This window comes from Ictidomys tridecemlineatus, chromosome 1, assembly GCF_052094955.1.
Source record: "Ictidomys tridecemlineatus isolate mIctTri1 chromosome 1, mIctTri1.hap1, whole genome shotgun sequence".
In the NCBI taxonomy this organism is placed as follows: Eukaryota; Metazoa; Chordata; class Mammalia; order Rodentia; family Sciuridae; genus Ictidomys; species Ictidomys tridecemlineatus.
This window is the reverse complement of record NC_135477.1, coordinates 156,201,768-156,226,311: the sequence shown is the minus strand read 5'-3', so window position 1 is coordinate 156,226,311 and position 24,544 is coordinate 156,201,768. Positions and strand designations below refer to the sequence as shown.

At 38.7% G+C, this 24,544-nt stretch overlaps 1 long non-coding RNA gene and 1 pseudogene across 1 annotated transcript in view; both read left to right on the top strand.

The window, feature by feature from the left end:
* LOC144377877 (uncharacterized) overlaps positions 1-24,224 on the top strand; it is a 31,328-nt gene extending 7,104 nt beyond the window's left edge. The window contains exons 2-3 of the long non-coding RNA XR_013439111.1: positions 13,825-14,792; positions 22,989-24,224. This is a non-coding gene — a long non-coding RNA (uncharacterized LOC144377877). The remainder of the gene's footprint in view (positions 1-13,824; positions 14,793-22,988) is intronic.
* Positions 5,066-11,271, top strand: LOC144366038 (uncharacterized; annotated as a pseudogene).
* Positions 24,225-24,544: the final 320 nt, after the last annotated feature.

Genomic DNA, 24,544 nt, shown 5'->3' with positions numbered 1-24,544 from the left:
AAATAGGAACAACCCCTTCCCCTTGCCAAAAAAAAAAAAAAAAAAAAAACTTATGAGAAAACAAATGTGTCATCCCTGGCTTTCTAAGTTTAAGTTAAAAGACAGGAGGATATGGCTCAAAGGGTCTGCATCTCTGATTTGGGTCTCTTGCTTAGAATATGAACCAAAAGCATAATCTTTTGAGGTTGTGCTTTTCTAGAATAGTTGTATTAAGAATAATGGAGTTAAACTTGTTTGTACAGCTCCTAACTTTGGTTCCTACCCAAATGTAAAAATATTAGATTCCATGCAGTGATAATATTTTCTTCCCATTGTTTCCTCTTCTTTTGTCCTCTAAAAGCAAGAAGTCATCTAAGATGGACTGAAATACATGGTGATCACCTCAAGCGTTACCTGCTATGCTCTAGTGAGGTTTGCCTGGGCAGCATCTGCCTGAAGGAAAAGCGTCTTTTCCTGATTTGCACAAGCTGCTCAACAGATTAGCAGCAGCCCTACCAAAGTGCTATGCAGTGGTTTTAAAAAGCAACTTCTTATATAGTTTCAGTGGAGTCACAGTGCTCTGCAGCCCTGTTTAATATGTATGAATTAGTGCTGTTGCTGTCCCCCTGCCCTCCAACAAAGACCCATACATGGGCCCTGTACCTCCCCCTGCTGCCATCAACTTATCTTTCCTTTGTAGCTATCAAAGGGATCTTTTTAAAAAGTAAATTATGTCATATTGCTGCATGCTCAAAACCTTTAGAGGCTTCCATCCCATGGAGTCCAATCAAGAATCTTCATTGTGGCCTTTAGAGACCTATAATGGTCTAGCCTCTTGATGTTCATCTACTTCTTCTCTTCCCTTTATGCAATAACTCTAATCACCCTGGCTCTCACCTCTGGGATTTTGCACTTACTTTTCCTGTCTGATACCCATTCTTTTTCCTGATGACTCATTTCCTCATATCCCACAGGTTTCTTCCCCTCAGCATGCTTATCACTGCATAATAGTACATATTTATTTATAATCTGTCTCTTTCTTTGCATTTTTAGCTCTCTTATGCAGAATTGCCTCTTTCATTCATTCCCACTTCCCTGTTTTCTAAAATAGTGGCTGGCCAGAGTGGACTTCCAGCTTTATAGTAAATGCAGAAATGACTAAGACTAGGTTAGTTCTGATGGACATAGAAAGAAGCAAACCAATTCCAAAGATATCTGGAGGAAGCAGGGAGCATTTGAGAACATGGCGGCAGGCGCGGAGAGATCAAGTCTCTGACCTCTTCAGCTGTGCAGGCATAGGGAGTTGTAAACAGCCTAATTCTGTTTGCTCAGGATCACTAGGCAATGCTGAGCTGATGTGGATCTGGGACGAGCAGTCTGGGCCTCTCAGAACACACACTGAACCCGGATCGGCTGAATTCAAGCTCCCGTTCGCCTGCTTCCCGCAGACAAACAGCTGTGACTCAGCACTAATCCATCCGGCTGAAACAACTGGTCAGCCCTTCTGATCCTACAGAGGTAAATGCCAACCGATCCTTCATAGGTAGTGGCCACAGGTTTGAAACGGGGCTTGGGAGAGACAGTAAGGACCCACCCGTTGCATTGGTCACCCGGCAAAGGGAAATGAACTGTCGCCATTTGCAAGAGATACCACCATGGTAGACAACTGACGTCATTAGACTGCGGCGGAGGAGATAACTTCATTGAAACCTGCGGCTACAGGTGTGTAATTCGCTAGCCTTCCCTCTCCACACATCGGGGAAACCTTAAGGGCCAATCCCAGCTCTCCTGTAAGGGCCTCTCCCAGCTCTCCTGTGAGCACGGTAGCCAGACCGAGGGAATTAGAGGTGGCGCGGGACTACGGCTCCCACCAGTGCTGACAGCTGAGGTCTCTTGCACCGGCTACCGGGGGTGTGGCTACCGGAGGGGCAGTAAAATTCGCTGAGGATTCTCAGCCCCAAGCTCTACAAACTTAGGGTCTGAGGGATTGGCAAACTGGAAGAGTGTGCCCAGTCATTCATCACAACAGGGCTCCCGGGAGCAGCAGACCTGGCGTGTACCCAGTATTGTGGTGAGCGGCACCTGTGAGAGGGGCCTGGCTAGAGGAAAAGTGGGGAGGTGACTAGACACAAGAGGATGCCCTATGCACCCAGGATTGGAGACTCGCCCAGTCTGGGAGGAGGAGCTGCTGCGCAGTGATTGGTTTCCGCGTATTGATAGGAGAAACTTGGCCTGGTGGTCACAGCGCCACCTACTGGAAGAGAAGTTAATCAAACTCTAAGACTGCATTTATTAGTTTTTTTTTTTTTTTTTAATTTTGATTTCGGGTTTTCTTTCATTTTCATTTTTCTTCCTTGTTTTTTTTAATTTTTTTTACAATTTTTTTTAATTTTTTTTCTTCCAATTTTAATTTTAATTTTTTTATTATTTAAAAAAAGTTTTTTTCTTTTTTTATTTCCTATTTTTTTTCTTCTTTTGTCTTTTCATTTCTTTTTAATTATCTTATCCCCCCTTCCTTGAATTCTACCTGCTTACTCTCATTCTCTTTAGTGACTTTTTCCCTTCCCTTCTAATACCTTTCCTCCCAAGCATCAAATAAATTTATAGGAGTAAACAGTAACTCAGCAGTCAAACAGAACAAGAAGTAACATGAGCAGCTTCAAAAAGCAAGGAAGAAAAGGAGTACAAACAATGCAGGACAGCCTAAATATTCAGGAGGACCTAGAGTCATCAGAAAAATGGTCATATAAAGAACTCAAGGAACACCTTAGACAGATGGAATGGAACCTTAAAGAGGATACGAGACAGCAAATTCAAGCAGTGAAAGAACACATTGAGAATGTATTACACAAACAGATAAAAGAAGAAGTTAGGCACCTTTATTAGGAGATAGAGATTATAAAAAAGAATCAAACCATAATCTTAGAAATGAAGGAAACTATAAACCAAATTAAAAACTCAATTGAGAGTATCACTAACAGAGTGGAGCAAGTAGAAGCCAGAACGTCAGATAATGAAGACAAAATATTTCATCTTGAAAAGAGTCTAGCCAACTCAGAAAGGCTGGTAAAAAATCACGAGAAAAACATCCAAGAGTTATGGGATAACATAAAAAAACCAAACTTACGAGTCATCGGGATAGAAAAAGGTACAGAGATTCAAACCAAGGGAATGAGTAACCTGCTGAATGAAATAATTACAGAAAACTTTCCAGAAATAAAAAAGGAAACAGATATACAAATTGAAGATGCATACAGGACACCGAGCACACAAAATCACAGTAGACCAACGCCAAGACACATTGTTATGAAGATATCCAATATACAGAACAAAGAGAAAATATTAAAAGCTACAAGAGAAAGGAGACAGATTACATTCAGGGGTAAACCAATAAGGTTAACAACGGATTTTTCATCACAGACACTGAAAGCAAGAAGGTCATGGAACAATGTATTTCAAACACTGAAAGACAATGGATGCCAACCAAGAATTCTGTATCCAGCAAAATTAAGCTTCAGATATGACAACGAAATAAAAATCTTTCATGATAAACAAAAGTTAAAAGAATTTGCAGCCAGAAAACCAGCATTGCAAAGCATTTTGAGCAAAACACTACACGAGGAAGAAATGAAAAACAATAACCAAAACCATCAGAGGGAAGTGCCTTGGTAAAGACAGAGGGCGAGGGGAAAAATAATCATGGAGAAACAAACTAATTTTTTTTTTAAAAAAAGGATAAATAATCAAACATGGATGGAAGTACAAACCATATATCAATAGTAACTCTGAATGTTAATGGCTTAAACTCTCCAATAAAGCGACATAGGCTGATATCATGGATTAAAAAAACAAATCCAACAATATGCTGCATCCAGGAGACACATCTGATTGGAAAAGACATACACAGGCTGAAGGTTAAAGGAAATAAATCTGGAAAGTTGACATAGGTTCAAAGACTAATGATAACTTCACCCCCATCTATCCTATGACTGGTCCTTTAAAGTCTCATCTTAGATATCAGAAAACTCTAAACAGTATCTGCATCCCTTGTCTACCTGCACCCACCACCATCTAAGGATAGTTTTGATGGTGGTCTAAGCTCATGTTTGCACCCATTTCTACCTTGCGTGTTTGTTGTAGAAATGATCACATTTTGTTGTAATTGTCTATTCATTTCTTTATTTCTATGCCAAAATATAAACTCCTTGAAGAAATTAACTATTTCTTTTCACTACAGGATCTGTAGTATACTGTAGATTACCAGTACCTACGTTATAGCCTAACATATACTAGGTACCTTTTAACTATTTGATAAATGAATAAAGTAAGGAGCAATGAATACTTTTTGAAATGGCAAGATGAGCTTTCTGTATTAAGAAGGTAAATCCAGTGGGAAATAATACTAGAAAGGTGAGATACTGGGGTCAAAGGAACAAATTGAAGGTCAGTAGCAATAGTCACTGTAGAGTAAGAAAATTCTGATCAACAGTAATGGCTTTTGGAGGCCTTTCACCTAATGGGATTTAAGAGAACTTGTTGACTGCCTAGACTTGAAATGCAGGGGAAAGAAGATTTCAAGTTGAAACCAAACATTTATAGAAAAAGTCATTGAAATGGTTATGATGTCATTTTGAACTGAGAAACATAGGGAAAAAAGCTTTGAAAAGGAATTGTTGGTAAAACCCAATGTTCAAGAACCAGCTATGAAGATAGAAGGTGCTGAAAGATGAAAGAACAAGCCAGACTGACACAGGATTGCACCAAGTGCAATTTATTAAAGACTTACAGACAGAAGTGTGCTTTGGGTGGCAGCAAGGCAGAAAGATGCCCATACCCTGAGGAAAGGGAGTATATACTAAGCAAAAATATTCTGTGGCTATCTGAAATTTACCTGAACTTTCTCAAAATTATTAACATGTTTAACTACAGTTAAGAAACAGTTCAGTGTCAGTGGCAGGCTAGAAAGAGAAAATTCAGGGTTGTCCTTTACATAGGAGGTGTGGGGATGAAGAGAAGATTGAAGAGACACTCTCAGTATAGGAAGAGCCCTGGGAGGATAATCTAGACCTAGTGACAGGAACTCATCATGGCGGTGGTCATTAGCAAGATCATTCTGAGCTCAAAACTTCTGGCCTAAGTTTTAACCTTATTCATGAGGTAGCTCAGGCCTGTGCTTGATTCTTGGAACAGAAGTTGAACTGCACCTTAGGAGACATATTTGTAGAGCTGTAGCAAATTCTGAGCGGATCATGAGGAAGTTAGGATGTCCTAAACGAAGACTCATATCTGTTTCAGTGGAAAATATGAGACTAAGGCATTGGCACTTTAGTGCTAGGATGAGTTTACCACAATTGATATGGACCCTTGTAGCAATAATTACTTTCATTACAAACAAAAATGTCCATGTCTCATTTTCCTTATTCTCCTCTAAACCAAACTTTCAAAAACATTTTCCATTTGATGTTTTTGCTTTCTCACACTTGCCATTGTTTCCTCGGTATACTCCAGTAGGACCTTGTTCCTTACTATTTCACTAAAAGACTGTACTAAGCTCTACACTGCCTCCATCTTGCCCATAGTCAGGGTTTTTAGTCCTCAAGGTATTTGCCACAATTGATTATTCACTTTTTCCTGGAATACTTTTTATTCTCTTTGGCTTCTGGAACATCATACTGTCCTAATTTTTTTTCTTAACTTGTAAATGTTGTAGTAATCAAGTAATTTCTCTCCATTCTTTGTCTTTAAATAAAATCTGTATGCTGATATCTCCTACATGCATATCTTCAGCTCTGACCATTTCCCAGCTCTCCAGAATAATCTATATAACTGACTATTTCATTGTCTCCCTTCAGTGCCTACTAAGTCATAAGGCAGTTTTTGTTGTTACCTTATGAGCTAGAATCCAGAGTGCAAAATCTTACTGCTTTCTTCCCAGCACATGTACAAACCTATAAACAATGCCAATAAACACAGGAGAAAGTGTTCCCAATACTTTAGGCCCATATAAGGAATTCAAATCTGATTGTTTAATTTAGTATATCTTAGGTCAATAGGAACTAGGAAGATATTGAGCAGAGAATTTAAAAATTCTCTTTCCCTTATAATAAGCACCAAAATTATGGGTGTGGGTGAATATAAAACCAGTCAAGGGGGATGTGCTATATGAGAATTCAATACCTTTAGAAATACTATTTTTAAAGCAGGAAGAGAAGAAGAGTTGTTCATGAAGAAATCTAAGAAAGAGAAAAGCAAAATATATAATGTTCACTAAGCAGAAAAAAATGTGTGAATGTAAGAAAGATGAGAAAGAAAATGTCAAATAGGAATCTCAAACACAGTAAGAAGCAAGAATCATCCAGGTGTGGTAGCACATGCCTATAATCCCAGTGGCTTGGGAGGCTGAGGCAGGAGGATCACAAGTTAAAAGCCAGCCTCAGCAAAAGCAAGGTGCTGAGCAACTCAGTGAGACCCTTTCTCTAAATAAATACAAAAAATAGGACTGGGGCTGGGGCTCAGTGGTCAAGTGCTCCTGAGTTCAATCCCTGGAACCCCCACTTCCAAAAAAAGAGAATAAGCAGCAATAATCCCTTCAAACAATAATGTCTAGTTTAGGGAAAAATGACAAACTACAAATACAACCATTCTTATGACAAAATTTAATATTTACTGAATTGTACTCTTATCTAATTGAAATATTTATTAAATTCAGGTCTTTGCCATTTTTCATGTTATTCCTGCTTTACATTTTTATATTATTGCCTGCTATTGATCTTGGACTTTTTTCAACCCTCCCTGCATAGCTTTTCTGGCTTGATGCATGAGCTGCCTTTCCAGCTCACAACCCTTGGTTTCACGCCTTCCTTATGGCCCCTCTGTAAATTAACTCAGTAATGCTGTGCAAACTGGCCCTAAAACCTCCCTGACCACCCATGTGCTGTCCTGAAAAGAAGTTTCTAAAAGGGGCTTAAAATATGTGTATGTGAATGTATAATGTATGAAATTAGCATGTACAAATATCTAACATTCTAGAAACTAGGAATATGTAAATAATTAAGAAAGATTAGTAAAACAAGTTTTGTGTATAATTGGGTTGCTATCAAGAGGATCTATAGGAAGATAGGATGTGCTGATCTGCTTATGAAGAACACTTAGAAAATAAAGTGATCTATAAGAAGAGAAATATAGAAAGATACATAATACAATATGTATGTATATACATACAATGTGTATCTAGTGTATGTGTATGTATTTGCGTGTGTGTATATATATATATATGGGTATGTATGTGTATAAACACTCTGGTAAGTGCTAGGATAAGGGGAACAGAATATGAAAGTTCAGAGTCAAGCAAGGACTCATAGACTTAGCTTTTGAACTCAATCTGAAGGGTACAAAGGAATTTGGGCATAAAACAAAAGAAAGAAAACTTTCCAGATTAGGAATACTTACACAAAGAAAAGGAACGTTGAGATGATACTTTAGGAGTTCTTCATGCGAAGTTCTTTGGATTCTGATCCTAGACTGTACTTTCTAACTCGTGTTCCCCTTTTGATATCTTCTGTCTCTCTCTCTTTAAATGGGTTCATTTTATTCATTTCTTTCATACCTTGTACTTCTACTCCATTGATTTTTTTCCTATACTGCCTAACTCTCCTATTTTTTCTCTTCTTATATTTTTTTGCAAGATACCAGGACCTTCATTAATAGCATCAATATATATTGGTTCTTCACACTTAATCCAACAAGCTGAATTCTTTGATATGTAAATAATGTGGGAAAGCCTTCACTCTCAGTACATCCCTGTATAAGCATCTAAGAACCCACACTGTGGAGAAATCTTATAGATGTAAGGAATGTGGTAAGTCCTTCATCTGAAGGTCAGGGCATTTTATACATCAGAAAAATCCATGCTGGAGAAAACCCTTATAAATATAATCCAGGTAGGAAAGCATCTGGTTGCAACACATCCTTTCCTGGTCAAAGAGTTCATCCCAGAAAGAAGTCCTATTTGTGTAACGAATGTGGCAACACCTTTAAATCTAGTTCATCCCTTCGTTGTCATCAGAGAATTCGCACCAGAGAGAAACATTTCAAATGTGGTGAATGTGGGAGAGCCTTCAGTCAGAGTGCATCACTTATTCAACATGAATGAATTCACACTGGCAAAAAGCCCTATCGATGTAATGAATGTGGAAAAGGCTTCACATCTATTTCACGACTCAATAGACATCCAATAATTCATATTGGTGAGAAGTTTTATAATTGTAATGAATGTGGCAAGGCCTTAAGTTCCCATTCAACTCTTATCATTCATGAGAGAATTCACACCGAGAGATACAATGTAAATGTAAAGTGTGTGGGAAAGCCTTCAGGCAGAGTTCAGCTCTCATTCAGCATCAGAGAATGCACACTGGAGAAAGACCTACAAATTCAATGAGTGTGAGAAAACATTCAGGTGTAACTCATTCCTTAGTAATCATCAGAAAATCCATACTGGAGAGAAACCTTATCAATGTGGGGAATGTGGGATATCATTTGGCCAAAGTTCAGCCCTTATTCAACATCGAAGGATTCATACAGGAGAGAAACCCTTTAAATGTAATACTTGTGGGAAAACATTTAGACAAAGCTCCTCACGTATTGCACACCAGAGAATTCATACAGGGGAGAAACCCTATGAGTGCAACACATGTGAGAAATGTTTCAACCACAGGTCATCCCCTTACTAATCAGTATAAAATCCATATGGAGGAAGAACCCTAGAAAGTAGATTTGCATGTGTAAAAGCCTTAAACCAAAGCTCATCAGAGAATACATACTTCAAGGGTGATGTAATAAATGTAATGGATATTGAAAAAGCCCATAATCATTTAGTGTCCATTAGCTATCAAATCTCATGGACAAATCTTGATTATGTAATAGCTAAAAGGAAAACATTCATACCTGTCACTTTTTAAAATAACTTGGGAATTCATAAGTGGAAACACTAACTTTGGGCATTTGTAAAATAAAAGGTGTTTGATTTTCCTCTTTCCTACAGCAGTGTAGTCTAGCTATCACATGTGATCATCATAAACATCAAGTGGGTAGGGATTTCTCTGGTTTTCTCATAAAAACACCAAACTCTACACTGGTGATAATTTTTATAATATTTTAGTAGCATATAAGTGAATGAATCAAAGAAATTATACATTTTTAATGAAAAGGACCAAAATAAAAGATTAAAATAAGCTATAAACTACCTCTCACTCTCTGGGATTTATCCTTTTCTTGTCTTAATGTCAAACTTTGCACATGGATTTCATTTAAAATAAAAAAAGATTTCAGGGGCTGGGATTGTGGCTCAGTGGTTGAGCGCTTGCCTCTCACATGAGAGACCATGGGTTCGATCCTCAGCACCACATAAATATAAATAAACAAAATAAAGATATTGTGTCCATGTATATCTTAAAAAAAAATTCTAAAAGATTTAATTAAAAGAGAAAGAAAAATCTGGTCTCTGATTTAGTAATTACTGTGAATTGAAAATTTCCACCTAATTTTTCTTTTAAGAAAAAAAATTATTGCTTTGAAATTATTTATTATGAAGATATACCCACTAATATCTTGTGAGCTGTCACCTAGGGGTATTAAATACAAAATAGGCAACTATTTCAATTTTAAAGCTACTATGAGGTTTTTTCATTAAAAAATAAAATAAAATTTAGCCAGCCTCAGTAATTTAGCAAGGCTCTAAGCAACTCAAAAGCTCGAAAAATGTTTCTGTGGTGTGAATGCTCTTTCTCAAAATATTCTTATGTTGAAATTCTAACCTCTGAGGTTATATTAAGAAGTAGGGCCTTTGGGGAGGTGATTAAGTCATGAGAGTGGAGTCCTTGTGAATGGAATTTATGCCCTAATAAGATAGTCCCAGACCTGGTGAGGTGGCCCACACTTGTAATCTCAGCAGCTTGGGAGGCTGAAAGCAGGAGGATCACCAGTTCAAAGCCAGCTTCAGCAACTTAGCCAGGCCCTAAGCAACTTTGGAAAGACCTATCTTAAAATAAAGTTGTTTTTTTTTTTAAAGGGTTGAGTACATAGCTCAGTGGTTAAGCACCCCTGGGTTTAATCAACGATACCAAAAAAATATAACCCTGGTGTAACTTCCTCTGTCCTTTAATCAGAGGATGCCTGCTGAGAGCCATTGCCAAGTAAGAATGATACATGGCATGACCCAGGTCATTTGCAGTGACATTGCATGTAAGGTGACCTTGCTCAAGGACCAGGGCAGATCCAGGTTTAGGGTGTGTCCTGTTGGGATTAGGGAGTATCCCGCTCCTTGGGTTTAGGGCGGTTCCAGGTTTAAGGTGTACCCTGCTGGGAATAGGGCGTATCCTGCTGCTGCAGGCACTTCCATTCCTTGAGTTGCCCTTGAGTTCTCTTGGGATTCAGAGAGTTTTTTGGCATACAGAGCCCAGTGGAGGTGTGGATTTCCCCAGAACGTGCTTGTAGGGTGCCGGTGTGAGTTCGGGAATAAAGAGTTGCTGTTTGAATCTACAAGGCTGTGAGTGGCTTGTGATTTTGTGCCCAGCCAGACTGCAGCAGATGCCATCTTTGAACCAGATGACCCTCATCATAAACTGACTAGCACCTTAATCCTGGACTTCCCAGCCTCAACTGTGAGAAGTTTCTATTGTTTAAAGTTACCCAGTCTTGGATATTTTGTTATAGCAGCCCAAATAGACTGTCATATTATTTTATAAATTATTTTATAAACTTGGTGTTTTTCCCTCCAAATGCTAGTGATCAAACCTAGGGCCTCCTGCATACTAGGCAAGCACTATATACTACTGAGCTACACCCCAAAACCCAGTATTTTTTTTTAATCCCTGCTTCGAGATGTGTAGTGTATTACACATTGCAAATTTTAAGAAGAAAGGCACAGACCTTCCTTCAAGAAGCCATGGAATAGGGGAAGAGAAAGGAGTTGAGGGACTATCAAAGGAATAGGGAAATGTGTCACTGTATATAACTGCTTGTTTTATCAGACAGAACAGTTTAATTATGACAATATGTTGCAGTGCAAGAATGTTGTAAAGTTTTGCACCAGATGAAAAAACAGCTGTAGGGGGCCTGGAGATATCAAAGAAAGCTTTGCAGAGGCAATGAGGTCTGAGCCAAATTTTGGAATGATAAAAACTCTTGCAAAGTGAGATAAGCATTTCAAATAAGTAAACTACATGTGCAAGAGTACAGGTGAGTAATATGGCACATTAGGAAACGTGTGTAGAGCTAGTGAGCAGAAGAATAAAAGATATTAAAGCCTGAGGAGAAGGCAGAGGCCACATAACAAAAGGCCTCATTTGCCATGGTAAGGAACTTGTGTTTTATCCTAAAATTAATATTCAGCCAAATGTGTGGGGCATGCCTGGAATCCCAGTGACTCTGGAGGCAGAGACAGGAGGATCACAGGTTCAAAGCCAGCCTCAGTAATTTAGCTAGGCTCTAAGCAACTTAGCAAGACCGTGTCTCAAATTTTTAAAAAGAGATGAAGATGTGGCTCAGTGGTAAAGCCCTTCTGGGTTCAATCCCAGTAGTAAAAATAAATAAATAAAATTATATTACTATCAAGCAAGGAAATTTGTTCAGCAACAATATATAGAGGATCAATTTAGGAGGAGGTTAAAGAAACCTAGATAGACTGATGCCTAGAAAATTAGACTATTGTGATTCAAGTGATAAATGAATGAAAATACAAATTCAAGCAAGTGCTGCATGGATGAAGAATAGGAGACAAATGATCCTTTATTAGAATAAACAGGGTTATCCCAGGCAAATAGGAGAGGGTGTTGAGTGACAAGAAAGCTAATCTGGCCCACAGATAAGGCTGCCAAACAGATGTCCTATATTTAATGATTACATCTTGAATCCTGCACTATCAGGACACCCTAAATGTATTCAGAAATTTTTTTCCAATTAGTAAAAAATCAGCAGTTAGAGCTATTTTTCTGCCTCTGTAATTGTCATTTAAATCACCTAAGTAGCAACACAAGCTGAAATCACCTCTACCAAGTGATCTGAGCAACTATGGTGTCTTCTGTATGTTTGGCTAAGGAAAGATGAACGAGAACTGAGAGTTGAAAATACTTGCTTTACATCTTAAAGAAAGGATAAGAATATTGTTTTGGCCAAAGTCCCAAGTTGTAAACAAGTAATTAATAATAATTAGATGTCCAAACAGCACACATGCTCTAAAACCAGGGCCAGACTTATTCCAGTGGACCTCCTTCTGAAAGTTAGGAAGTTAATGCCAACCTCTAGCTTCTGAAAGACCATCATCAGTTTCATGCTTCTACTCAACAATCAGAAAGGACCTCACTTCAGAAACCATGTTCCTGAAAGGACATCAGTCAATACCCTATTCTAGTGACCACATTAACACAGTTGAAAATCGGTCTGTTTATAAACGCTCCTGCTTCTAAAAATCCACCAATCCTGGATACTGAACTTTAGGAACCTTGGATAAGATCAGATTTGGCTTTCTTCAGAGAGACTGTTCTTGCAAGTGCAGCTCTCCTGTGCAGGAACACGTGAAGCTCAACTTTTCTGCATATCAAGTTTAATTTATGGTTGAGTTTGCAAGTCTGCAACCATTTCAACAGTTCAACTTACTGTTAATTTACTGTTAGCCTCATGAATGAGACTACTAAACTCAGTATTTTAAATTCTTGCAATGATTGTTATAATCTATTTTACATATTTTGGTAAGAACACTTAACTTTACATCTACCCTATTATCTATTTTTATTTGTGTATATTTGGATCTCAAATTCAAGTGCAAATTTTTTATTAATTTTTAAAACTTTGGGTTTTTGTTGAATGAAGGGAAAATCCTTTGAAGCTCTTCAATATGCAGTTGGTTATTTAGAATCAAAAACAATGGCTAGTCAGATGTATACTCCAGCATACACTAATAGCTAAGCTAAGAGGTATATGATTTCCTCAATTTGTCCTGTAGAAATGGATAATGTAACAAATTTCCTGATTTAAAAAATTCAGATGAAAATAAAATAATCACAGCAGAAGTTGTAATGACCTTCCACACTATATTTCATCTCCTCAATCTTTCCAGGACAAATGACCAGCTGAACACACCAAAGATATTCTCTCTGATTGTGAAATTGCAAACAAATTTTCAAGTGCTAGAAAAAAAAATCTGCAATAATAAAATGTAATAGCTCTTCTTACTATTATTGAGATTATTAAAGATTTAAAATGCCTCATGTTTTTTATTTTATTTTTTTTTTACAAATAGCTCCATAAGGGGAAAAATAAGAGGAAAAATTTCTCTGAGTGATGCTTTACTCCTGAAAAATCTTGCTTGGTAGGCTATTTTATTCCTTCCAGATGAGGCCTCAGAAGCAATACAAAATTTTTTCAGAAATACATTTAATTGAGTTAAGTGAAGTAAAATTGTACCACTTTGGTTGAGGACAAATTTAGGTAGATGCATAAAAGTGCAAATAATTTTTAGTCAAAATTAAAGCAAAGTATAAAAGATTCTGTGAAAAGTGTTGGCTGTCCTTCCTGGATTCTGCATTTCTGCATAATGCTAAACAGACACCTGTTAGCCTCCTATTAACACTGGTCCAATCATCTGGAATTTGTTTCCTTAAATCAGCATTTAAACTGAGCAGTTAAAAGGATTTTTGTTATTTTGTTGGCATTCAGAATTTCTTGATTCAAAACTTATTGGGACTTAGAGTTTCAGCCCTGATATGTAAACATCTTGGAAGTCATCACTCCTCCTTACAACAGAAAAAGTTGGTCAAACTGAAAATCAATAATAGTTTCTTTCTGTTACAGGAATGGGACCTTCTAAAAAACTGAAGCCACATGAAGACACCCCCACTGGATATGTCAAGAGCTTTGTAATGTTTTGAACAACTAATAAAAAAAAGACACCAGCACTTGGAAGCACTGACTCTTGTGATCAAATTATAAAGATTTTAGACATGTTGCTCAGAGTAACAGGCAATGAGTTTATTAGGACTAGGAAAGAGGACACCCTCAAGGGAAAGGGGGACAGTGTGCCTCTCCTGCACTTAAGTTTTATTTGTGATTCCACAGAAATTTCCAGAGAGTCCCGCCAAAGTCCACCTCTTGACTTTTGACTGACAACAGATTGACATCAGACTTTCAAGTCCCCACTGCCATGACAACTCTAGGTCACCTTGGCCCATGCTGACAGTTCTAACTTGGATATTTAACCATAAATTCTTAAAGCCAGGAAGGTCTGTGGGTAAATTGTGACATTATTTCAGGCCTGCATTTCTCCTGCAGATAACAGATAGTTTGCTGAGGAATGTGACATAACTGTCCACTTAAGCCAGGCAGAGCTTCAAGTAAATTGCTTCTTGGAAAAAAAAGCATGTGGGGGTCAACACAGTGGGCCCATTTTATAGAATTATTCCCTTATACTCATGTTCCCATCACTGGCATCCATGTGTCCCCAATCATTTCTATGTTTCTGAGAACTGAGGTCACAACACTGTAATCTGTTGATAAAGGCATACGCAGAAATAGCTGAAATCTGTTTGTTTGGAACTGAAACTACTGGAGCCTTAAACTGGTGGGAAAACTTAAATGGTAATTTTGATGAATTGCCATATGTTGAGTATGTAACAGATTGAAAGTGTGAGAACCTGCTGGGGCCCACAGTCTTATGGGATTCCACCATACTTCCATTGCAAACTAGATTGAATTCCACTTGGTTCCAGGAATCCAACTATATTCACATAGTGATGATCTGAGAAATATCAGCTCTGCAGTGGGTTAGTAACTGTTGTGACACACAACAGACACTAGTATGGCAATATGTAAATCAATGGAAGTGTAACTGATGTGATTCTGCAATCTGTATACAGGGTAAAAATGAGAGTTCAAAACCCACTGAATCAAAGTGTGAATTATGATATATCAAGAACTATGTAATGTTTTGAACAACCAACAAAATAAAAAGAAGAAATACACCCAGTCTTCACCACCAGGTGGGTGGGGGGTGGGGAAGAGAACTACAGTCCAGCAGGGGGAGAGTTTGCCAGATTCTTAGGCTAACTGGGGGAAGGATATTTCTTCCATTTTTCTCCCTCTAACCTTCAAGGACAGATTTGGGGATGTTGCAACCAAGAAAGAAAGGCAAGGAGGCAAAAAGCTGTACCATCAGAGGGACACCTGAGCAAGTCCCAGCCACTACATGGGCACACTGACACTCAGACTTAATTGGAAGGTGTAGAATGCACTCCACAACTTTCACTCATACAAATAGTCCAGTATAACACTAGATTATACAGAAAGAGCCACAAGACGCAGACCCTCCTTGTGGAAAAGTAGTTAAAGTTAAAGTGAAGACAAAAACAAAATGCCAGAGGAATTTGAAGTCTCTTGCACCTATGGCTAGCCAATTCTCAGCCTACTAAACATGAAGCTAGCAGCATATTAGAAGGATTGTACAGCATGATCAAGGGAATTTACCCCAGAAATACAAATCATTGATTGATTTTCCACATATGAAAATCTATGAAATATAACAGAGCAAAGGGAGAAAAACATGTTTATCTCAATGCAGAAAAAGCATTTCACAAACTCCAACAGACTTCCATGATAAAGGAACTGAACTAACTAGGAATAGAAGGGAACTTCCTTAACATGGTTGAGGACTCTTATGTAAAACACACAACTAACATCATACTCCAAACTTCTCCTCAAAGATCCTGAATATGACAAGTGTTCATTTTTTGCCACTTCTACTCAACATTGTACTGAAAGTTCTACTCAGAGCAGTTAATCAAGAAAAAAGAAAAGCCATCCAAACTAGGGAAAATTAAAAAAAAAAGAAAGAAAGAGAAAGAAGAAATAAAACTATATTTGTGATATGACTTTACATATAGAAAGCCCTAAGTATTCCTAAGAATCAAATAGAGCTCATAAGTGAGTTTAGCAATTTTGTAGGATACAAGATCAACATGCAAAAAAAAATATTTCTATATACTAGTAATAATCAACCTGAATAGGAAATTAATGAAATTTCTTATACAATAGCATCAAAAAGAACAAAATACTTAGGAATAAATTTAATCAGTAAGGTGCAAGACTTCTACTCTAGCAATCAAAACAATGTGGTTTGATGCATAAAGCTAAATATGTAGATCTATAGAGAGCCCCGAAATAAACCTACACATATAGAATCAATTGTTTTAATCTCTTCAATTAATTTACTGAGTTAACTGAATACACTAAAGAATGAATCTGGATCCCTTCTGCATCAAAATTAACTTTGAGTGAAACAAAACTTGAATGTGAGTGCTAACACTAAAAAATCTTAGAAGGAAACATAGCCAAAGATTTGCATGACTTGAATTAGATGAATTTCCTAGGTATACCATAAATCAGACTTCATCAAAATTGAAATCTTTTGTGTATTAAAAGACACTGAGAATAAAATACAATCCAAAGAAAATGGCAAGTATTTGCAAGTTTTATATCTTCTAAGTGCCTCCCATCAGAAACATATAAAGAAATCTACAACAAAACACCAGTTTATTTAAAAATAAGCAAAGAACTTCAATGGACATTTCTCCAAAGAAGATATACTAAGAACCAATAACCATATGAACAGATTTTCAATATTATTAGTCATAAAAGAAATGCAAATAAGAGCCACAATGAGATATCACATCATACCCATTAGGATGTCCATTGTTTAAAAAAAAAAAAAGTAAATAACAAGTGTTAGTGAAGATATGGAGAAAGTAGAATTCTTATACATGCTAATGGAAACAAAAATGGTGCAGTCTGCATCACATATGACCCAACAATTCTTCTCCTAGGTCTATACCCATTTGATTGAAAACAAATGCCCACACAAAACCTGTACACAAATGTCCACAGCAGCACTATTCACAAATGCCAAAAGATGTAAACTACCCACATGTCCATCACTTGATGAGTGGATAAACAAAGTGTGGAATAGCTATACAATTGAATATTATTCAACAATCAAAAGGAATAAAATATTAACACATGTTATGACTCAGAACTTTGTAAAGATTTTGTCAAGTGAGAGAAGCCAAACACAAAAGGCCACATGTTATCTGATTCAATTTATGTACCATCTTCTGAATAGGTAGATGAGGGTTTGTGGGAACAGAGGAACAGAAAGAGATTACATAAGGGCGCAAGATTTTCTTTTGAGGATAATGAAAATGTTCTAGAGCTAGACAGTGGTAATGGTTTTTCAACATTGCAAATGTGGTAAATGACACTTAATTGTAAACTTAAATTTACTAAAATGGTGAATTTATGTCACCTGTACTTTACTAAAATAGTGATAATAAAAGGGCATAGTAATTAGTAGGTATTCAACATATAGAAGTAATAATAATAAAGGTGATAATTCCATTTCTTATTTGAAAATTCTTTTAGTTTTAAAAAAAACAAAATAAATTAATCATTTTTGGTCTTGGCATCATGCAGGCAGAACTCTCAAAAGGAACATTGTCTAGACATGCACTTATCTATAATAGTAGCCACTTTTCATTTATGGTTTTTATATTTGCAATTTTAAATCAAAATTTAGTTTTTTACTTGCACTAATAACAGTTCAAATTTCAATATCTGGTGGCTACCATTTTGAGTAAAGCAGATAGAAAAGGCACTTCCCTCACTATGGGAAGTTGTATCAAACATTCCTGGTCTAGACCCAGAGATTCTCTCTAAGAGTAAATCCCTCCTAAAGCAAATGTCTCAAGTCAAGCAGAATTTCCCAGTGCTGGCAAACAGGCAGCAGCAGTCTCCTGTTTCCTTCTCACCACATCAGTTGGCTTCTGGGTTAGTCAAATTTTCCTTGTGTAACCAAAATACTGACAAACCAACTTAGAGGAGGAAAAGTATGTTTGGGGCTCATAGTTTCAGAGGTTCAATCTACAGGCAGCTAACTCCAAACTCCATCACTTTGGGCCCAAGATGAGGTGGAACAACATAGCAGAAGGGCAGCAGTGAAAAAAAGTTGTTCACCTCCTAGAGGACAGGAAGCAGAATGAGAAAGGCAAAAGAGAAGCAGGGAAGATGCAGCTTTTGAGGTATACCCCCAGTGACCCACCTCCTATAGCCAGGCCTCATCTGCCTACAGTCCCCACTCAGTTAGTCCATTAAAAGGTGGAATGACTGGTTAGGTTACAGCTCTCATAGTCTAATCATTTCACCTCTAACTATTCCTGCCTTAGTGCAAGAGCTTTTGGGAGACATGTTTTATTCAAAACATAAGAGCTTCACAGTTCCTAATGATTTACCTAATGTACCAAGTACAGCATGACCCCTTTCCTTTCCCAAACCAAATACAATGAAAAAAATTAAATGAGATGAACAGCATCTCTCTCAAACCCAGATACTAATAGAGGGAAGCCAAGAATCAGGGAGGGGGTTCAGCTTCCCACGTGACTTAAGATCACTGTTCTAGTTCATTTGATGTGGCTTTAACAGAATACCACAGACTACATAGTTAACAAAGAAATGTATTTCTGACAGTTCTAGGGACTAGGAAGTATGGGGACCACATGCAGAGATGGCCTTCTTGCCATGTCAGAGCATGGCTGAAGGAATCACATGGAAATAAAACACACAAGAAAGAGGAAGGGATGGCTGAATTCACCTTTATAGTAAAGCCACTCTCTAAACAATGAACTCACTGCAATGATAACAACATTAACTCATTAGTGAGGGCCGCTCTCTGCATGACCTAGTCTTCTCTTAAAGGTCTCACCTCTCAACATGGTCACACTAACAATTAAGTTCTCAACACATGAACTTTGGTAAACATGTTCAAACCATAGCATCTGCCATTATTTTCTCTCCAGACTCTCACATATTCTTAGTTCTCAGAGGATCATTTACCATCTTGGAGCAACTTTTAGTTTCAGAAACCACAGGCTGTAAATCCTACTGCCTTCAGCATCTTGTAGCTTTGATATAACATTACTGAGTCTCCATTTCTCCCTTGTGAAGTGAAGTAAATGATGAAATTTCTACTACCTAACTCCTCTTGAAAGTTACCTAAATAAAAGAGACAAATGGCAGCTGCTGTGTCTCTTACAACACTTTTGTGTACATTTTCAGGGAAAAAAAAAGAAATTGAATTCTCTCAACAGAACCCATATTCATAAGCCTTTCTCTCAAATTTTTATTACTTAAAACATATTTTTGCTGGGTGCAGTGGCACATACCAGTAATCTGTGATGTTTGGGAACTTGGGAGGCTGAGGCAGGAGGATCCCAATTCAAAGCCAGCCTCAACAACTTAGTGAGACCCTGTCTCAAAATAAAAATTTTTAAAAGGGATGGGGATGTGGTTCAGTGGTAAAGTGCCTCTGGGGTCAATTTCTGGTACCAAAAATAAAGAAAGGATAAAACACATATTTTTCACTTTTTATACATAATCAAAATATGACAAAATGAAGGGACTTGTTCTTCCACGGAGTTGAGAGTTCTGTGAGAAATAGGTGGCCATAGGCCACTAGAGGGCCCCCATTCACTAGGGCCTATCTGTAAAATGAATTCAGAAGGAATCACTGAGCTCCAGAGGCAGAGACAAAGCCAGGCAAGGTGTCACATGCCTGCAATCCCAGCAACTGGAGAGGCTGAGGCAGAAGATTGCAAATTTGAGGCCAGCCTCAGAAACTTAGCAAGGTCCTAAATAGTTGCATGATACCCTGTCTCAAAATAATAAAAGAAATGAGATATAGCTCAGTGGTAAAGTATACCTGGGTTCAATCCCCAGCACCAAATAATAATAATAATAATAATAATAATAATAATAATAATAATAATAATAATAATGGAGGAGACCAAGTTTGTGCATGAAATTCCAAGCAGCACAAGGTGGGTAAGGACCTTCTGAAGACAGATCAGTCATATGCAGGCATGAGTTGGGGTATATTTGGCCATGATTTGAGTATTCACATAAGCCTGCTACCAAGAAAGGGCTTGCTGCTCAATGCACAAAGAAGTCAACACTGTTAACACTGGTTCTTGAAAGAAGAGCTTCATTGAAGGATAATAGTAAGAACATCCAACCCTGATCAACCAATAGCCCCAGTAAGGGGAACTAGGGAGCTGATTGGTCATTACCAGGAGTCTTGGTGGAGTAACTTGCAACCAGCAGGTGGGTCCAGGTAGAACTGATAGATAATTCTGGTCCATCCTACAACTGTTAATGGCACCCCTTACCTCTTAAGTTCACAGGCCCTGTTCTTTTTTCTCAAGTTCAACTAATCAGGAACTTTGCCAGGCCCTCAAGGTCATTTTAGTTCAGGTCCTAGGGTTCTGTGCCTGTATCCTATAAATTTTGAGAATGTGTTTAGAAACAAGGAAGTTACTATTTTGCAACTCAGTTTCAGGCCTAGTGTGTCGCTAGAAAAGATCCAAGGTGTTCCCAGAGAGGGGGTTCTCAGCTCAGGATGAGTGGGGTCCTTGACAAACATCACAGAAAGGAACTTAAGGACATGTCAGCTAGAGGAAAAGACAAAAATTTATTTAGGAAGGAAGAGACACATTCAAGGGAGGATGTGGGCTGTCTTGAGGGTAAGCAGTAGCTTCTTAGTCTGGGGTGTTCATATTTATAAAGGGACAGTAATTAGGAGGTGGGCTAGAGGTGAAGTCAGGGTGAAGTTAGATAATCTCGTGCCAGCTTTTCCTGCACTTGCATTTTGTCTTCACATCCTAGTACTCTTTGTGGACAAGGACAAATGCTTATTTGCTTACAGGTTGATTGTTTTGCCTTCTAGTGATTCATGGCACTTCTCTTTTGAGATTCAGTGTATTTTTTTTCTCTGTATTTCCAGATCCCCACCTCAAGTGACCCTTTTTCTCTTGAGTCTATGTCTGACAGGGATCAGGGCTCTAGGTACCCAAATGTTCCCAAGCCTAAACTAAGCTATATTCTGAAGTACACCCCAGTGCTCTAGGCACACCAGGGACTTGAGACACAGTCCCATTGGAGTTCCTATCCATTCACCAGCGGTATGTATAATGGAACCTCATGCACAAACCATCAAACATTTCCAGTTCTCCATCTGCCACAAGACACTAGGGACAACTCTGTACAGCACACCAGGAGTCTGAATGGAACACCATGGTGCATATCCCCATGATGACCACAAAGTGAACAACATCTCTAACCCCACCTACCTCCAGAATCCAGCTAAGATTGTTGGATTGTTCCCAGGTGACAAAGCCAAGTCAGGAAGACACACTGGGAATGAGTGACAACCTGGGGTTCTGCCCATCAGAGGAACAGAGTTGGCAAATGAATTTCTGGTGGAACAGCATTTCCTGAGCAAAAAACTATGGCAGAATGTCCAGAAGGCCCACTGCCAAAGAGGTCTGTTTCCTTCATTAGGTCTCACCTCCCAACACTCCTGTATTAGGGATTAAGTTTCAACACAGGCTTTTGGGGAAACACATTTAAACAAAAGAAGACAGGAGGGATGCTCACCTTCCTGGGTAATGGAGTCTGCAGTCTTTTTCTCCCTGCTCCCTTCTTTATTCTTAGTGCTTGGAGGCTCATTGACTATCATGGGACTCAGGGATGACATCTGATCTTTGAATCCTGCCTTCACCTTTTTTAACTAGTGGTCCTTTTTTTTTTTAAACATTGCTGGGCCTCCCTTTTTGGTTGACAACATTTTAGTGGAAGCTTCTACTTTCAGTCTCTTTGATCACAATAACACAAATACATGGCAGAGTCTCTGTCTCTCTTACATAACTGTACATTTCCAAGAAGATATTTTTCAGTAGCAATGAATTTGTCTGTGCAGATCCTATTTTCGTAAGATTCCCTCTTGCACAATTTGTATTGTCAGTTACATAGACACACCTATCACCTTATTTTTCACTTTTCTAACAAGGTCTAAGAAAAGTCAAAATAATAAGGATTTCAGGCCTTTGTCCAATATTGTTTTCCCAGAGAGATTATGAGCTCTGTGAGAATCTAATTTCCTGACTGTCCCATTAGGGCCCCCATTTACCAGCACCCACTATGGAAAAAAAATCTTTGAGGTGGTTGGTACCCTCAGAGTTAATGTTTGAAATTCAAGCACATGGATAGGGCTCTGCCAGGCTCTGGGGCAGGGGGTCACTTGGAGATAAAGATTCTCAGAACCCTGATCCTTATTCCATTGAAAAGACAAGGCTTTATCACAGTTCTTTGCACAGATGACCCCTTCCCTAAAACCTACATAATAAAGATAACAATCAGAATTGAACTGAGATAGGAATTTGAAATTACAGGAAAAAAAGATATACTGAGTCTCAAAAGAAAAGTGCTCATGAATCATAGGAATGCAGAAAATTTTACCCATGAACTGTTGGAATGCAGAATAGGCAATTCAACCAGTAACCTTGGCTGTGTCCTTGCTGGCAAAAAAAATCACATGATGTAAGCACTAGGAAAACTGGCCCCAAAGTTCATCACTTTGCTCTGAGTCCACTTCTAGCAGAGCCCCCTGGGCTACTATCCCTTCTACAAATATTAACATCCAGACCAAGAGTACTTCTCACTCTTCCCACATCCACCCTTAATGTGTCTCTGCCTTTCTAAATAAATCTGTCTCTGCCTCTAACTGATGTGTCCTTAAATTCATTTCTGTGATGCTTGTCAAGGACCCCACTTGTCCAGAGTTGAGGTCCCACTCTCTTGGAACACCTCCATCCTCCTTCAGTAACAGAACGCTGGAAGTAGGAGAGTCCAGTTCCTATTTCTGATGCTACTACTGCCTCCAAAAGCTCTCCAGATGGCTCCCTGACTGGTTCCAACACCTACATCAGGCCAAACTAGGAGGAAATGTAGACTTCCCCCCATTCTATGCCAGATGTGTCTTGGAGAAAACTCATATATACCAATGACCAGAAAAAAACATGGGAAGTAATTTGAAATTTGTGCCAAGTAATTTACAATGTTTTATTGGTATGTTACAGAGTCCAGATGTGTTTTAAGAAAACTGAAGTAAGCCAAACCTGAAGTAAACTGAAGGATGCCTAGTAGACCTGCTTCTCAGATCTACAGTACGCCCTATCCATCCAGGTACATGATGAGAGATTTGAAGGATGACACATCAAAGTCAGATGTCAAGAATTAAGTGCAGAAGAGATTTCTAACTGATGGAACACAGCCACTCATCATGCTGGGGAAAGTCACATCCATCAGTGACATGCTGCCCCAACCATGCTTACTACAAAAGGAATTGGCCCCACATTTGCTCCTTCTTGGTGAAAGAAGAGTTAAAGGAGGAGAGAAAAGGAGCATTCCATATAGAAATGAGCAGCCTACAGATCCAGATAGCCACCTCTGGGCTAGTCATACTATTGAAGACCAATATGGAATCAATGACTCTGGAGCATATAAACTTCTCAAGTGGGCTGCAACAAGACTTTACCTGGACCCTTCAGTGGACAAGATCATCACCATACTGGATATTGGTGCTGGGTAATACCATCATTGGGACAGATTTAAGAAGTCATTTGGAGAGATCTGGATGATCCTTATTGTACTCAGGTAGCAGTCACCCAGTTTGGCCTGGGGCCAGCTGCAGAAAATAACTCTTTAATAAGCTGATTGTCAATGGTGAACAAAATGGGAAAGAGGAAAAAAAAATAGAAGGATGGAATCGTAATCTCGGGGATCAAGCTAGAGCCTGTTCTAGGACTGACAAGGTGTATTTCTTCTCCTCCTACAGCAGCGGCAGCAGTGGCCTCTGAAAAGTACTACCTCTTCCCATGTAGTCCCCCAGCTGTAGCGACCATTACCTCACTGCCACTCCCAGTGTGTGGGTCACCATGTGCCACCCAGTGAGAGCACCCTCTCCTTTCATGAGGGCTCCAGGATCAATCCACTATCTTTCTCAGGACCCACTGAGGATGGAAGCTCATGCCAAAAGACACAGCAGCACAGTATCACCACCCTGGGGTTCTGTGGAAGAAAGGGTCCCTGAGAAACCAATAGCTGAGGCAAGCATGGTGGTACATGTCTGGAATCCTGTGTCTTAGCAGAAGGATTGCCAGTTCAAGGCCAACCTCAGCAATTTGGCAAGGCCGTATGTAACTAAATGAACCTCTGTCTCAAACTAAAAAATATAAAGGGATGGGGATGTGGCTCAATGGCAAAGTGCCCCTGGGTTCAATTTCTAGTACCAAAAAAAAAAAAAAAACCCAAAATTACAGCAGCTGATCTTGGAAGAAACATGTTTCTTTCTTGCTTTCTTGTCTGGGTATTTTCCATTGTCATCAAATGTGCAAATATGGGCAGTCAGAGAACAACAGCCAGTCTTTCCTGTGTGTATTCCAAGGATCAGTACCTCAAATAAGCTGCCATGAAGTCTGCTGGTTATGCTGTTACATTCCTAAGAAAACCTAGTGCCTGTTCCTCTTACTTCTATGGGAAACAAGCAGCTACCAAAATGGAATGTCCAGCAGAATCATCATCCTAATTCTATGTTTGCCGCAGTCTGGCTGGGCACAATTCAGGAGCCACTTGT